This window comes from Drosophila elegans, unplaced genomic scaffold (assembly GCF_018152505.1).
Source record: "Drosophila elegans isolate 14027-0461.03 unplaced genomic scaffold, ASM1815250v1 contig_814, whole genome shotgun sequence".
Taxonomy (NCBI): Eukaryota; Metazoa; Arthropoda; class Insecta; order Diptera; family Drosophilidae; genus Drosophila; species Drosophila elegans.
In genome coordinates, this window is record NW_024546167.1 from 432,463 (window position 1) to 448,921 (window position 16,459).

Sequence of the window (16,459 nt, forward strand, 5' to 3'; positions counted from 1 at the left end):
CGCCTTAATGAGTGTAATTTGAATAAATGGGCTACCAGCTTATATGCTAATTTTTCTACCAATTTAATTACGGTCCTGGGTCAGGTGAGAAGTAAAATAAGGGTCTAAAGTTTTGTTTCAACAATTTTAACTTACAAATTTATGTGTTGCAATTAACATTTTAAATTTCCTTAAGTTATAATAATTATAAAAGTGATGGCCATGTTTTAAATCTAATCAAAGAGGTGGCATTAGCTTGAAAAACTTATTTTTTTGTTTAATCCATTGGAAACTTCTACCAGTATGTCAACGTCGTATCTAAAATATATTTTGAATGGCAGCGTTCTAAGGAGCACCCTCTCGCAGCTAAAAGCATGTTCATCGGAAACAGAAATATCGTTTTTCTCGAAACGGCGTTCCATTTATATCTCAACAATAAATTAAAATTAAGTTGAATACATTTCTTATTATGCCCAAAAACTTTCTCTAAAAAAATTTAAAAATAAATTTCCTAATTTTTAATTGGTCACACTGATAGAGCCCCTTACACTTTAAGAGTTTTCTAGTAATTACATTTAAAAGGAATTATTTAATGAATTTGTATATAAAAATCTCAAAAACCTCCAAACCAGCCCTTAAAACACAAAAACTAAAAAATATCATTCTGTTACATTAAAGAGACCTTGCCAAATAAAATATGAAACTTTTACATATCAGCTTAACTAAAAATAATCAAAAGTAACAACCAGCAAATCTATTTGCATCATTGCAGGCCAAACGCAAACCAAAAAGACCAGAGCAATCCCCAGATTAAAAGAGATAGAGGGATTGATGGAGAGAGATAGGAATAGAGATAGAGGAAGACCAAACCTAGCCCCGAAAATCGATAAAATGGTAAGTACCCGCCCAGTCGCATTTCTTTTTTGGCTGCTTGCTTATTGCAAATGCTTTTATAAATTTTATGACTCAATACTTCCATTGTGGCAATGGACGATGACAACGACAAGAACGACAACGACGACATTTAACCTACAGACTTTTGTGCCAGCACTGAAAAGATGGCATTGCAATATTATGCGCCATCCAGCGCATCTAACCGACTATAATTTTAAAGCCACAAAATCCGAGGAATGGGTTGCGGTTCTATTGTGGAGAGTAGAAGGCATAGAACGGGGGCCAGACTGTCTGCCAAAGTGAATTTGTGGCTCTGAATCCAAATTGCGCACAAGTCGAGCTTGAGTTTGCAAAGGAGAAAAAAGAAAAACCGAATCGGGCAAGTGGAAAATCGAAAAAATTCTAGTCGATTCAGCTTGCCCTTTTTTTCTGGATTTTAGTAACAAAGTAAAGCTAACGTGTAATGCCATGTATACAAGTTGGTTAAGTTGCAGTAAAGTTGACAAATTCAGCTTTATTTTTCTTTAATTCGAAAAGCACTCGATATTTTATTGGAAGAGCAATTCCGTAATTTCCCAATTACTTTGGAAAATGCCACCTCAATTGCCCTTTTAAGCATGGCTAAATTTCTATTTCAACGGCTATTTTTATCAAATTTAATTACTCACATACCTGGCTGTATACTTCTCCAGCAAATGTCAAAAGTTTTGTAATTCAATTGATGTTGCTGCCCCAGGCGGAAGTTGAAATTTCAATCAGCTGGAGCACAAAACGAAAATAATCTGCAATAAAAATGTTTTCCTTTAATAAAAATTCAATTTCCTTCAAGCGACACATGTTGCCGACTTGGGAACAGGAAGCAGGACTAGGGATAGCCGAATCGCGCAGGGAGGGGACTGTAGCTGAGGAGCCCGAAGCTGGATCCAGCTGAACTGTCTGCCGGATGCATTTAGGTAAAGGCATCGCAACGCATCAGCCAACCTCAGAATGAGACGGACCACAAGGATGCTGCTCGGCTAAGCCCGCGGCATCCACCAAGTCAAGGGGGGAAGTGGATCAACCTCTCCTAACCTTCAACCCACTTGCCGCCCTTTCGGAACGGAGAACGCGACTAGAAATGTCTTTCAATTTATAATGACAAAGTCGATGTGAGTCCTCCCACGTCTCCACTCCTCTACCATTCGGGTCTTGTCTGTTGCATTCGCAATTCCGCATTAGAAACGGAAATGCTGCGCACAGTGGTGCGATTTCTATATGTATTGAAAGAATTTTACTGGAAAAATGACATTAGGTTTTTGAAATACCATGTAACGGTGTCTAGACATATGCAATATACATATATTATATTTTTAGACCGGAATTTCGATAGATTCATTACGAAAGGCGATGTTCATATTATTCATTGCATACTTTTAGGCACTTTAATAAACTATTTTAAAACCTTAGTGATTTCTGTACCAGCCGCTATATTAGAATTTGCTTGTAGCAAAAATAGTTTTAGTTAATTTGCAACAAGACTTTGACCAGTATAAGCACTATAAATATTTTTATGAGTTTCTCTTTGCCCAAAAAAATCTATGAAATATTTATTCAAACCCCGACTCCAGATTTTGTGGATACGCAAGCTTATGTTTATCCTTCTTAAGATCGCTAAACAATTGTTATAATTTGAAATTTACAACATACTGACTCCCAGTGTGCCACAACAGCTATAACGTTGGCTGAAGTCCCCTCATCATCTCGACCTCTTCCTTATTCTATCGTTGTTGAGCTCGCAAACTTTGCGGAAATGCGTCTCACATTTTGCCATCGGAGATCGAGGGGCGTGATGAAGGGGCACAGGCAGATGCTTCGTCAATGGCAGCGACAGCAGCCAGGGCAACCAACACGTCGATGATTGCACATGGCTTAAAGACCTCCGGAGCCTCCGGACCCGGCCACGCCCACTCCTACTGCCACTGCCACTGCCACCGCCCTCGCATCGTTTTCTCGCATTAAAAATACAACGTCGGCAGATACATCAATTGAAAATGAGGCAAGGAAAGGCAAAAGGCGAGTCGCATCTGCGGCGGACAGCAGAGAACAGGAATCAGGAATCGGGCAAAAGGGGTGATACACGGACGAGTGGGGATAAGGGTTATGGGATAGTAACTCGTACTTCCCGGACAGGTTGGTTGGCCACTGGATGGGAATGGGAATGGAAACGGTGGGATATGGAGATGGGCATGATGGGCCAATGTTTGCCTGGGCATGACAGCAACTAAGCTGCAGCTGAGCGGGATTTGATGCCTCGAACGCATCTGTTGCTCCAGAAGATTCTTAAGTTTTCAATTTGCTAGATTAACTCTGAGTAGAGAAGACATCGATTATGCTAGGCGATTTCTGAAATATAATGGATTAGAAATGGGATTTTCTACGCTGCCTGGTTTTTGTGTATTTATATATGGCACACAAAAAGGGTTACTCAAATTTAAAATAAATGTAATGTAAGGTATTTAAGAGCCAACTGGCAGCTCCTTGGGAACAAAATTCATAGGTTTAGGTTAGATGTAGTAGGGGAAACTTAAGTACACAACTTCTCGAAATTATATTCCATAAATACAGAAAATTTCCTCCTCAGTTGTGTTATCCTCTTCAACAAAGTTCACAATTTCTGTGAAATCATGAGCCATTTTCCTTGGCCCGTCATCGTTGCGATAACTCAATTCCGTGGCGTAAATTTGCTGAGGCTGCAGATTATCTGCAGAATGCTCAATCTAAGGCAGCATCTGTCAGGCGGAGACAGCTCGGCCATATGTGTCGGCCATACATCACGTACATATGCTCGTATGCGTAACATCCACACCCCTCGGCAAGAGTAAACAAATAGCGCAATTTTCATTTGCTTTATCGCTTAGAGAGAATGGAAACGAGAGGGTCCAATCATCTGAGCCCTAATACGTTTAGGCTGCTCATAATCACGCTTCAGCTATTCGAGATGAATTGGTGGAAATCGAAAGGGGGTCGGGGCTCTGAAGCAAAAATCCTTGGATAGTTCGCCCCATTGTTCTTATCGCATTATAAGATTTTTATTTGCTTTGGGGCTAAGACTGCTCGGGTTCTTCTTCTTCTTCTGCTGTTCTTCCCACTGGCTTTTTTATAAGCGCTATTTGTCTTAGTGTCCCGCCAAACTAATAACTTTGCCGTTGTCCCGCCATCGAGCGATTTTCCTTCTTTCCTATTTTCTTTTATCTTCCTGTGTTGCACTTGACGCTTGGCTAGCCGCAGTAATTCCCTGCACGTAGAGAACACTGGCAATGAACGGTTTTTAGCCGAAAACATTAATAGACAAGCCTTACAAAAATATAAACGATATTTCTAATTTATAAAGAATTATAGCTTGAGCAACAAAATATTTTGCAAGCCAGTTTACAATTTTTGTTACTCAAATTTAAGGTTAATTTTATTTACATCATATCAATAATAACATATCTTCATCAATTAAATTCCCTGTGCCTTAAAAATATTTATAAAGGTATCTAGAAGTATGCATTGAAATAAATCTTTCGAAATAAATCCATCGAGCTGAAAAACTCAAAATATATTGTTATTTTTAAGAATCACCTTGTTAAGAGAAAACTCACCCCTATATGTTGGTTAATTTGTTTAAGTGTACTCAAGAACATCCATCTTCCTATGCTTCGTCGGCAACTCCTTTTGGGATACTTCCTGGCCTTTATCGGGCGGCCACTTCCGCTCCACGTACACAAATCACACGTCCCGCAGGAGTCCGGCGCTGGCTTCCGACTATTTAAATTGACATCCTGCTGCAGGTGACTGCTTCCTGGCTTCCTATCGCCACCTAGCCCCAATTCAATTTGCAAAATCATTAACACATTTAGCCAATAAGCTCTTGTCGATGCTCTTGAGACGTTTGCCTCCTCCTTCGGGGATTATTATTCATTTTTATGTAATTATCTGCTTACCCCAAGGACGGGGACAGGGTCGCAAAAGAACATCAAGGAAATAAACAGGCTTCTTTATGCCCACGTTTTTTTCTACTTGTTCTTGTTATAATAATCTCAACGGAGCATTTGAGATTTTCCGCACACAAAATTGTCTTTAACTGGCATTGGATAAAAGCATCCTGTTGTCCAGGTCCATGTAATAGCCATGAATTATGGCCGCAACGTGTGAGCTCCTGTAGTTACACTTCAGAGCGGTTTCTTATGGTCCAGTTGGGTCTAAGCAAAGAACAAGTGTAGTTACTGGAGGAGAACAGTGAAGCCCTTAGTAAGTATTTTATAGAAAATTTTGTTTTTGCCTCTAATATATCTAATGTTTGTAATCTTTAAAAACAAATAAGGATTTTGAAAAAATTTTCTAAAAACGAAACAAAAAAATTTAATTGTCTACGAACAAATAAAGTAGACATTTAAATTTATTTATTCACAAACAGTAAGCATAAAATTACTACAGCGAGGAATAGCAGCCATAGCTACTTTTGGTTTGGCAAGAAATTTGAATAAGGCATTAGCATTTTGAATAAAAAAACTTTAATAACAATTAGTTTTTCTTGTAAATATATTTAACTTAAAAATAAACACTATTTCACCAAAAATAAATAATTTATAATATTAATATCTAATAAAGAAATTTAAAGATGCTATATTTTAATTGATTTCTCGGTTGTTCAATATATAAGTAACCAAAAAAAAATATTTTTTACGGCCCTTTAGATACATGTTTTTACTTGAAGGGCACAGTTGAATATAAGTAAGCTGCATTTTCTTAAAGTCCAACTCTTACTTACTTATCAAAACACGTATTACGATGAAGTCCTTTTTAGTACCACTGTTTGGGTTTCATCATCAGGAGCAGCTGCAGCATCAAAAAAGGGACGAACCATTTAAGTTTATGTGGCCGAGTGTGCCAGTGTGTGCCTACGCTACTCTCGAACGAATGTGTATGTGTGTGTGTTAGTTTCATAATGTAACCGGATGTGCCAACACAATGCTCGCACATCCGCTTGCCAGACAACAGGACAACAGCTGTCACACACACACATATATACACTCAAGTTAAATGCCGCTGCGCTTTTGTTTGCACATCTTGAGGGATCGAAAAGAGAAGGGACACAAGGATTCCCATTCGCCTTTGTCCTAGGCCAGCAAATGACAGCAACGGGCACATTATTAGAAGCAGCCGAGCATATAATAGGGGCATTTCATAACAAGGAGGCGTGAGTCCACACAAACAAGCCCCAGCTACAGGCTCTGACATAATTATTAACTGCATAGATGTGAGTAAATATGAGGCGACCAAATGGGCAAAGATAACGAGGCCATTGTATGTTTATGCGAGCCAGTGAGTGAGTGCCTCTGAATTGGTGTTGGTGTTGGTGTGTGGAAAATGGAAAAGGAAAAGGGAAAAGCGAACAGAAAAGCCCAAGCATTTAGCAGACATGTCACGTGCCGGGCTCATCATTTATGTTTTAGTTTTGGGCGCGCCTGACAAAACTTAATTGATTAAAAATAATATTCCAGCTGCTTTCGACTTTGCTGAAGAAAAGCTAGAGGTACACGAAGCGCATTTTAATGAGTCTCATAATTATTAAAGAATCCCAAAGGGAAACACAAATGTTTGGCATAAGTTTGCTCTTTAAAATTTGTTTTCAATAATTCAGTATCATTTATTTTATTATTTAAACTACATTTTATCCTTGGATAAAAAATATTTTAAAATAATTGTTACCCTCTTTGACATTTGAATAATGATATTAAATATTTCTCTCTATTAACTTATTATGCAAAAAGCAGGACTTTAATTTTAAGAATTATTTTGAAGAAGCTTCAGAAATGGTAAGATGGTAATCAAATGGAATGGGAAATGGGCACATTTTCTTCTTTGAAAAGCTTGAAAGTTCTCTTAGTATCTTTTCTTGTCATCCTTCGTTTTCCTCAATTTTCGCTTGTTACTTATCGACAACAATTTTTAATTTACTGTTAGTTTTTTTGCCGCTTCCTTGCTGTTGCTAATTATAAACTTTTTTAAGTGGCTTATTGGGACGGCTGTGGTTGCCTGGGATACGTCGCGTATCCGCAGTGGTGAACGCCCAACGCCGGCGGCAAGTCATCAAGTGCTCTTCAACTTTTTTTGTACTCTCCCAAGATGTTGCCGTTGTGTCCTTTTTTCCCGAGGCTGGGGAAAATGTTTTATTTAAGGCGAGTAGTTTCCGCTTTAAGTATGCACACAGCGGCGTTTATGTGCATTGATAATGAGTAGGCCAGCCGTTTTTTATGCTCTTTAAGTTGGCATAAAAGTTTGATTAATGTTTGCCCAGTGGAGGAATTTATGCCAACTTAACTCTCCCTTATGCATATGCTTGTTGGGGCTGCCATAAAATGGCATTAAAAGCATAAACACACCAGTCGCTACCAGCGACTTTTAACAGCCAGCTCATAAATATAAAATTATACATAAATGCGAAACGAAAATCACATCACTTTTGGGGAAGGAAAGAAAAGAAAATGTGGATTTCCCTAAGTCGAACTTGCATTTTCAGCGGACATAGTTGATGTGATGGATCACGATTCGATTTTTAGTAGACATTAAGCTGGATCGCGTGTCCACGCCCACCGCATAAAAGCGGAAACATTTCTCACCTTTGCGAAAAGATAGAAAATCGGGCGAAAGTTCAGCACGAAAGGCAAACATGAAGGGAGCATGGACAGGAACATCTGCCGAAGAGGGTGCGTCAGAAGGAAATTTATGATGATAGATGGGGAAAAACCTAGGGAAATACCTTCAATATGCAACAAGCTGCCAAATTGTTACAACGTCAGCACAATCTTTCGGATATAAATGTTCCTACCAGAAGCTCCTTAAACGTGTATCAATAAATGAATTGACTTTGCCATAAAATATTCCATATTCCATCACCCGGAATTGCATCACAAAAAGAAATGGTAGCGGGTTGTAAATATTTAATATGCTTTTTGCATGTAGCCCCTGATAAAGTGCGTGGCGTTGGGCAGATTAATCATATCCCTAGAGATATTCAGGACCTGGATCCTAGCCCACCTAGCTGCAGCTGCTCTGGTTTCGGTGCCGAAAAAAAAAACCCATTGTTCTTTTGTTTTTTTTTTTTTTGTTCCTGCACATTATCAGCATAAATTCAAATAAAAAACGAGAGTAGCTGCTGTCTGTCGTCTGAGTAGCTAAATAAATGATGTTATAACAGAGCGAGAGAAAAGCAGACTGACAGGACATACAGGTCCTGGGCCTGCCCGCCTGCCTGCCACCCAATCATATATTTTTCCCCGCCCAGCTAACCAGCTTTTTTCGGTTCAACTTTGGCAATTTTTCTTGCTCCCCAAAAGTTGACAACAGGCAAAGCGAAGGACTAAGCCAGAACACGTATTCCAAGGGGCAGCAGCTGTCAGTCGAAGAGCCAGGACAACATGATGGAGCTCATCAACATCAGTCGACGGGATATGCTATATGTACACCAAAGATGGGGGTCTTAGGCAAATGGAGCAACAAAATGGCTGCCGAAGGATGAAGACGCGTGCCTGGCCAAAATCCCGAGGCGTGATTGATTAATATTATTCTCGGCTAATCTAACTTAAATGGGCCACAGCATAAGAGCCGGCAAATATTACTTATTCAGCAACTTTTCCTCTTTTTCTGCAAATGTGCGTGAGTGCGTCTCGTTGACTACGCTCCATACATAATAAACACGCCGCGTGTTAAGTGCCGGGGCACGAAAAAGCAAACGAAATCCAAAAATATATACGGATATTTTTATGCACGAAAGGTAGACAACTGAAATAACCTTGTTATAAGGAAATTTGTTATGCACAAAGCAAGGTGGTTGCCGAAGAAGTAGCTCAAACTTTCCTTTGTCAGCAGCAAAAATATAATACATGTTGACATGAAACTCAAGTGATGTCTTGGCAGCACTTTATTCCAGCCATAAATAAAATTCTTCTTCCATTGTTTAATGTTTTCTCGCACAATAAAAATTAATTAATCAAATTTAGTTTGTACAAATGGCCGCCGACAGCCTTTGTCCCCAAGGCAGTGAACTCCTCTGATTGCTCACTTCAATCAATAAATGAAGCTCGTTATTAATTAATGTTAAAATGATGGCAAAAAGGCCGAAACGGCTGAAGCGCACAACTTTTCTGATGCGAATTGAACAACTGTCAGCAACATGTGGCCGTTGTCCTGCGCTTTTCCCCAGCCCGGAAAACTACCGCTTTTCCGCCTTGAAGGCAAGGCATTTGACAGTTGACTCAATTTTCCACCTGCCCATCAGCAACAGCAGCAGTTAAGTTGTTGACTTAATTAAAATAATAAATGATTTGGCCAAGGGTCAGTCAAATTAATTAAACGCTAACGGGGTACATAATTAATTATGAAATGAGCTGAGGAATGATGTTAATATCGTATATCAATTGTTTGCTGTAACTAAAGCTGCCTTGTTAAATAGAAAATTTATGTTAATTGAAATAAAATCCATATTTATTATTGACTTTGATTGATTATATTGCAAAAAATTTATTTTATTTTGAGAAACAGATGAAGGAAATTTTAATAACTTTATCTGAAAGGTAGGTAATATTAAGGTCCATTTAACAATTACGGCTTTCTATTTTCTAGCAAAGCATACTTTCCAAGAAACAAAATAGTTAACAAATTTTTTTTATCAGAAAATGTGTATACCTTGTACCATAAAATTTCCATAATAAGTTCCTCCAGCATGTCAACATTTCCTTAACTTTATTTACCTTAATAAAGATTGCCAAATATTGTCTATCAGCGCACTTTGAGAACCAAATCCCTTCGTTTGGCCAAGTAAATGGTATTCTCTTTGCAGCAATCTTGTTGCCAAGAATTTTTCAATTAACTTTTTTCGCAGCCGCAAAAGGGGGCGCGGCCGTATCTGGCACTGCCACAACTTATGATTCGTCTTCTTCGATTCTACCGACTCTCCAGGCCCCTTTATGGCCATAATTATTGTTTGCATTCGCCGGATGCGGAGTTTTTCATTAGTGAGAGGCAAGCAAAAAGGGAAGAAATAATAATAAAGAAATGAAAATCGCACAAAGTTGAAAATCGCTGGGAAACGAGGGGCGCTTCTGTCGGCGGGACGCATTTGCAAACGTGCCGGTGGCATGCTTCATTGGCTTGTGCATTATTTGTGCAACCTGGGTTGCATCGTAAAAAATGCAGGAGCAGCAGCGCCTTTCTGGCGAGAGGGCAAAGGGCAAAGAGCAAGGGGCGCACAAACGAGAGGACGATGTTGAGGGTGGGGTGGGGATGGTGAGGGGAGGTGGGAAAAAGTGGGTGTTACGGAATGGGCGTGCCGACACGGACATGCGAGAACAAGCCACAGTATTTATGGTCCTGCGGCTGCCGGGGACAGCAACGAGTAATGTTCAGCCCCACGCCCCCACTCCTGCACTCCCCCTCGCAGGGCGTCGTCTGGCCATAAAACACAATCAAGCGTAAAAATACAGGGCGGGCACTTAACCTGGCCAACACCAACACTAAGAGCAACAACGACAACCACGACACGTCAACGGTTTTTTACCTTTTTATATGCACGGTACTCGAAAAGGTTGCCGGGTATATCACTTGCATATTCCTGAATATATATGGTTTCAGCTGGAGGAAAAATAAATGTAAAAGCTTCATAAAAGCAAACCACCTGGAAGGCAACTACATTTCTAATGTAGATTTTGTGGTAGTTCTTGTTTCTTAAAAAGTGTTTAGATTCATTTTTGGTTTTATCTTAAATCATTTATCTTATTTTATTACTTGCATTAATGATATGTTATTAATTAAGTTCACTACTTAAAAGTATAGTTAATTTTTTAAAACCTAAAAAAACATCCGACATTAACCAAGTACTTTTTGTATTTTACATAAAATTAAAAATAAATCTAGGCTAACACTTGCATTATTGAGCATTTTATGCGGCGTTGGCATTAATATAATTTTTTTAAATTTTATTTAATAACAACACACATAAGTATATTAGAAATAAGAAGTATCTCGTGGTTGACATCTTCAAGGAGTAAAGACGTTTTCCAGGTGTTTTATGTGTTGTTGCTGGCTCAGTGGTTGTTGCTTCTTGGTATTTAAATATTTTAAAATGTTTGCTTAGCAGCTTGGTGGCAGTGCTGTTGTATTTGTCGCTTATTTACTTATGCCCGTGTTGGCATTTCGCATTAAACTTGCATGATTTTAATTGCACAGCTTGCACAGAGCGATGGCAACATCATTTCATTTCTGCAATGGCTGCATTTAATGTTGCGCATACGCAACGTTGTCTCTGCACATAATGTTTGCGTTTGTAATTGAAAGGGCGGAAAAGATAGTAATGTCCACGGTTCCGCCCCCGCAGTAAATCCATACTTTCCCAGCCCCCATTTTCTGGTTAAATGTTATTTTTGCCATTAGCCGCACTGTACATTTCACAACCCCTCCATCCCACTCCATTACATCCGCATCCGCATCCGCATCCCTCTCATTTGCTGTGCTCATTTTGCCAGTTGTATATTTATTTGTTTTCTCTGAATGCAGCTGCTGTTGCTGACTTTGTTGTTTTTGCGGTGCAGTTTCTTATTTCATGAAATGAAAAGCTAAACAGCACAACGCATTGTCTGGCACGTAATGATCGGAATCGCGGGAATGAGGGTATTGCAGCTGAAAACTTTATGGAACTATAAACTCTTTGTTAAATGAGGTGCAGAACATACATTTTCATAGGAAATATTCGTAAAATTTATTATGTAGGTAATTGCATTTTCGATTCTATTATGATGATTTTTTCTTCCCTATAAATTTGTACGAATCTGCCTACTTTGCATACTAACAGTCACTTTTGATAGGCAATGTTTGACTTTGCTTTATTAATTGAATAATCTAGCTAATGAAAAAATTAATGCTCAAACAGCTTGATTTATATAAATTAGTATAATTGGTTGAAATAAACCACACTCAACTATGCGTATAATTTAATAGACAATTTTTCTCGCTTTCCACTGTTTCCAAAACATTAGTTAGCAAAATTAACTCTAATTTGTTGTTGATTTAAAAAGCATTTCAGCGATATTTATTTTTGTGACAAGTACACACGTACATTTGAAGCACTGAAAATCCTCAAACATTTAATTTAATGAAATAACAAACAAGATGCACTTACAGCGTCAAAATAGCAAACAAATAAATGGAGGAAAATATAGAAAGTGGAGAGAAGCGCGCTAATGGCAACTTTAATGCTTGGAGTGTTATATATGTATATATATATGTTTTGGGAGGGGAGTTCTCTGGGCATAAGGATGCGCATAATGTGCAAAGTTTGCGACGCAAACTAATTTCAAAGTAATTACGTAGCACAAAAGTGTTGATATTAGACTGCAGGCAAAAGGGGGGAAAGAGCCAGCTGCAAAAACAACATGACAAAATGTCGTCAGCAGACAACAAAAAAGCCCGAAAAAAATAACTTGCCAGCCAAACAGCTGCACAAATGCGATGAGTTTACACCAACATCATCGGCCACTCCCCTTGGAATCCCCGCCCCTGTAAACAAGCCACGAATGCGCCACGTCAGCGCAGCATCATCAAGTCCCTTTACCGACTTTCCGGCGCTCCTAACAAGCCCCAAAAAAATGCAATAAAATAAGGAAAAACTTCTTAGGCGGGAAACGCTGTCAAAGCTTTTGACTTTAATACGCGGTCGGGGAGAAATTAAACTTGCTATCTGGCTTCATTGAAAGTCCCCGGGCGATACCCTAAGTAGCTTCATTTTCTCCCCACCGCCAAACAATTTTCTATTTATTTGTGTTATATTTCACAATTTCATAAAGTACACGAAAAATGAAGAAATATGAAGACAGTTAAGGGAGTAAAGAAATTTTAGGCAAAGGGATTTGCAGTTAAAGAAATTTAGATGGCAATTTTACCAAATATTTGATGTTTTAAGGTAAATTGGTTAACTAATCACTTTTTTCAACAACTATTTTATTAAAAGTCATCCCAATTTAAGCTGGTTTAATAAATAAAACAAATGTAAATGGGCCTGTCGCTAAGAACTTTTGAAATTGTTATTATTAGTTTTTATTATTAATTTGCATTAAAAATTTTTAGTTTTATAAATTACGTTCCAAAAATTGTAAAGAAAATGTTTCGAGTGTCTATGAAACTGGAGGCACTGTGGGCAACTGGAGGACTACTCCCAAAGGCGCTAACAGGAAGGCAAAACACACAGACACACACACACACTTAAAATACTTACGGCGGAAACGGAAGCTGGCAAAACAAGAAACGCCGAACGGCAAAGCCGGCAAAAACAATGGCAAAAGCAGAAAAGCTGCAGCTGCGAAACAAAAGCAGAAACTCGAGCAACGTTCGCACAAAGCGGGTAAAAACAACAATAAATGCGGCAACAGAAGCTGAAACAAGTAAAATAAGCACAAAGGCAGTCAGGGGAAACACACTCATAGATACTATACACTACGAACGTACACACATGTCGAGATATAATGCAGTCTGACTCTTTATCTGTTATTAGTTTTTTCTCTAAATATAAATGTACTCTACGAAAGCCCGTTTAATTAGTGTAAAAACATCTAGGGAATTTGCTGTTTTTTTAAAAATATCGTTGCATATTGCAAACTTACTATCTAGCTTAGTTGTTATAAGGTTTAGTCCAAAATATCTATAATAATTTTTATTTATATCAAAATAATTTGCCAAGTGCAATCTGAAGTTTCATCTAATATCAGTCATCTTATGTAGAAATTTCACACAAGTTTAATGCAGTCTAAAACGCTTTGGCATATTCACATTTTATTTAAACAGCACTTATGAAAAATAGGTAAATGCTTTGTTAAATATTAAGTATTTAGTGAGCGAGTCTGGAAGGGTCAGCATGGTTTATTAAAAAGTCTTTATTTTTAGCAAAGAAAAGCTCTACAAATTGTTTTAAAATGCCAATATTATATATTTATTGATTAATTAACGCCCTTAGCCTCACACTTTTTGACAAAACTGATTTAAAATTAAATTTATAGTTTATTACAAGTCAGGTTAAGGTTAATAGCAAAAACCTTTTAAAAGAACATTACCCGAAAATTGTTACAATCATTTTTAACTGAGAGTAATTACTGAAGTTTTATCTTTCGCAAATTATTACCGCACTTAGTGTCCAGCCCGAGAATACTCGTACATACCGATTATTTGGGATTCTCCCCGGTTTGGCATTTGAGCCCTGAACTTTCCAAATGGGGCCACTATAGTGGAAACATCTCGGCCATTCTGGGCACGTTCATAAACAGGCGTTTTATGTCCCGAAGGGACAGCTGTTGCCGCTTGCCCGACCATAATGAAAATATTTACAAGATGGAAACTTGTTTCAGCTATGTGTGTGCAGAACATAAAATTAGCATTTTTATGCAGGCTGGCACACAATTAGAAACAGTTGCAGCCGAGAGTCTCAGGATCTCTCTCCTTTTTCCACTGGTTTATACTGTAAAATGACCAACATAAAGTGAACTTTAATGGCGCCCAGGTAGGTTTGTTAGCTCACATTTACATGGGCATTAAATGGCTCCAGGACCAGACATGTCCTGCCGCTTCTGCTGATGCTGATGATGCTGCTCCTTGTCGATTTGTTTTTGGTCATTACTTGCCCAAAAAGGGGGCAAAAAAAAAGAAAGATCAGGAGAAATAAGGGCCAGTTTAAGTCAGCTCCCTTCGGTTTTTAATGGCTTCGACTGCGAACACTTGGAGTGTCGTTTAGGGGGGCGATTAAATCCAGAACGGGGCGTGGCTGGCCACGGATGCTGGGTTCCTGCTCTTTGTCTGACTGACCATTGCCTGCAATTAAACCCACACCAGCACACACATACACCTCCCCCTGCATCGAACTGCCCACATCCAGCCAACGCCCAGCTGGTGTGTTAATTGAGGTAAATTACGCCATTTTTATACCCGCTTCGCTTTGCCTTTTTTTCTCTTGGCCCGCCTCAAATAGGTTTATTGGGAAATTTATTTGTTTAATTGCATTATTTTTTGTTCCCTCGTTGCTGGCGTAAAAAAAAAAGAAGAAATGTGCCATAAAATTGTTTTTATGGCCACTGGCATAAGCTGGAAATTTATCGCTCTTGTTTGGCAAACAGAGCGGACCTGAACGAAGAGCTTAATGAAATTTGAGAAATTTTTATTTTCCAGAAAGGAGAATGCTGCGGAAATTATTTTCCACAATTAAATTGGAATATTGTGCTAACGGTTTTAGCATCAGAGCCAATTTTCCAGAATTTCATTCCACATTCCGCGTGAAAATCCTTGAACAAATTTGTTTTTAACCTATAGCCAGCATAAATTTCTGTTTAAGTTGTCCCTGTTGTTTAGTATGGATTTAACTATCAATTAGATAGATACAACCAAACGGTTTTAAAATATTTTCAAATTCAATTTAGGCAGCAAAATATCTCTGGAAGAATTTATTTGAAGCTATAATTAAAGTGGATAGTTTAATTTAATAATTCTATTCCGATATTAGAAAGCTATTTAATGGTAAGTAAACGGGGCCAAATTTAAAATGAATATACTTAACATATGCTGCTCTTTCCATACCAAGAAATGATTTTCAAAATATGAAATTACCTCTTTTCAGCTAAATATAAGCCAAATCTCAACTTTTGTCCACAAAATGTATCCTTTCGTTGCACTAGACATTTCCACTCTAAAACTAGTTAAAATCCAGGTAATCTCTGCCACAGCTTAGCTCTCGTTTGGGGCGCATTTCGTTTGGAAAAAAGCAATCAGATGGAGAGTATCGAAGCCCCTGAAAGACAGCCGGCGATTGGATAGGCTGCTGTCTCAAGCGTTTAAGCCTAATTTGAGGGAAGGCTGGGTGCTGAAAGGAGGCCGGGCCAAGCAGGTCCTGGCAATTACAGTTAAGGCAATTTTCGCAACGTGTCGCTGGCTGGCTTCCACTTTTAGCCCACTCTAATCACCAACCAACTGCAATCGGCTTTTGTGCTGCCTTTGGTTTTGGTCCTTTTCCAGCCTGCGCAGCATCCTGTTGATGGCCTCGTTAGTTGGGACTTAGAACGAGCCTCAATACAATCAAATCGGCTCACACACGGCTGCCATTAAAACGAATGTCCTGGCGAAAAATAGAAAAATACAGAGAGGTACTAAACGAAAAAGGAGGCCAACCAAATGCCATTTACATTTAAAGCACACTTTAAAAAAGGCTTCGGTTTTTGTCTTTTTGGCGGGTCCCCAAAAAATAAACTGCAAACTTTCCGCAGCGCGAAAACTTTCTCAATTTAATTAAAGCGAAGCGACTTAGTGGATCGGCCCAAGACGCGACACCTTTCGGCCTGAACTTTGGTGTCCTTTATGGCCGGCAAATACCACCGAACAATGTTGCAGGTGGCAAGGAAAATGGGCGTGGTAGTAATAGGGGGTTTTCCGGGAAAACCCGGGGAAGCCCGAGGAAAAGGAGGAAGGACATGCAACTGGTTGCACTATTGCACTTGCACCCGGCGACATTTTATGGACCATTCAAAAGCGCTACAAA

The 16,459-nt window shown here is 38.8% G+C and overlaps 1 long non-coding RNA gene across 1 annotated transcript in view; it reads left to right on the plus strand.

Moving 5' to 3' along the window:
- LOC108141920 overlaps positions 1 to 16,459 on the plus strand; it is a 44,878-nt gene that overhangs the window by 13,667 nt on the left and 14,752 nt on the right. The window contains exon 2 of the long non-coding RNA XR_001774273.2: positions 752 to 873. This is a non-coding gene — a long non-coding RNA (uncharacterized LOC108141920). The remainder of the gene's footprint in view (positions 1 to 751; positions 874 to 16,459) is intronic.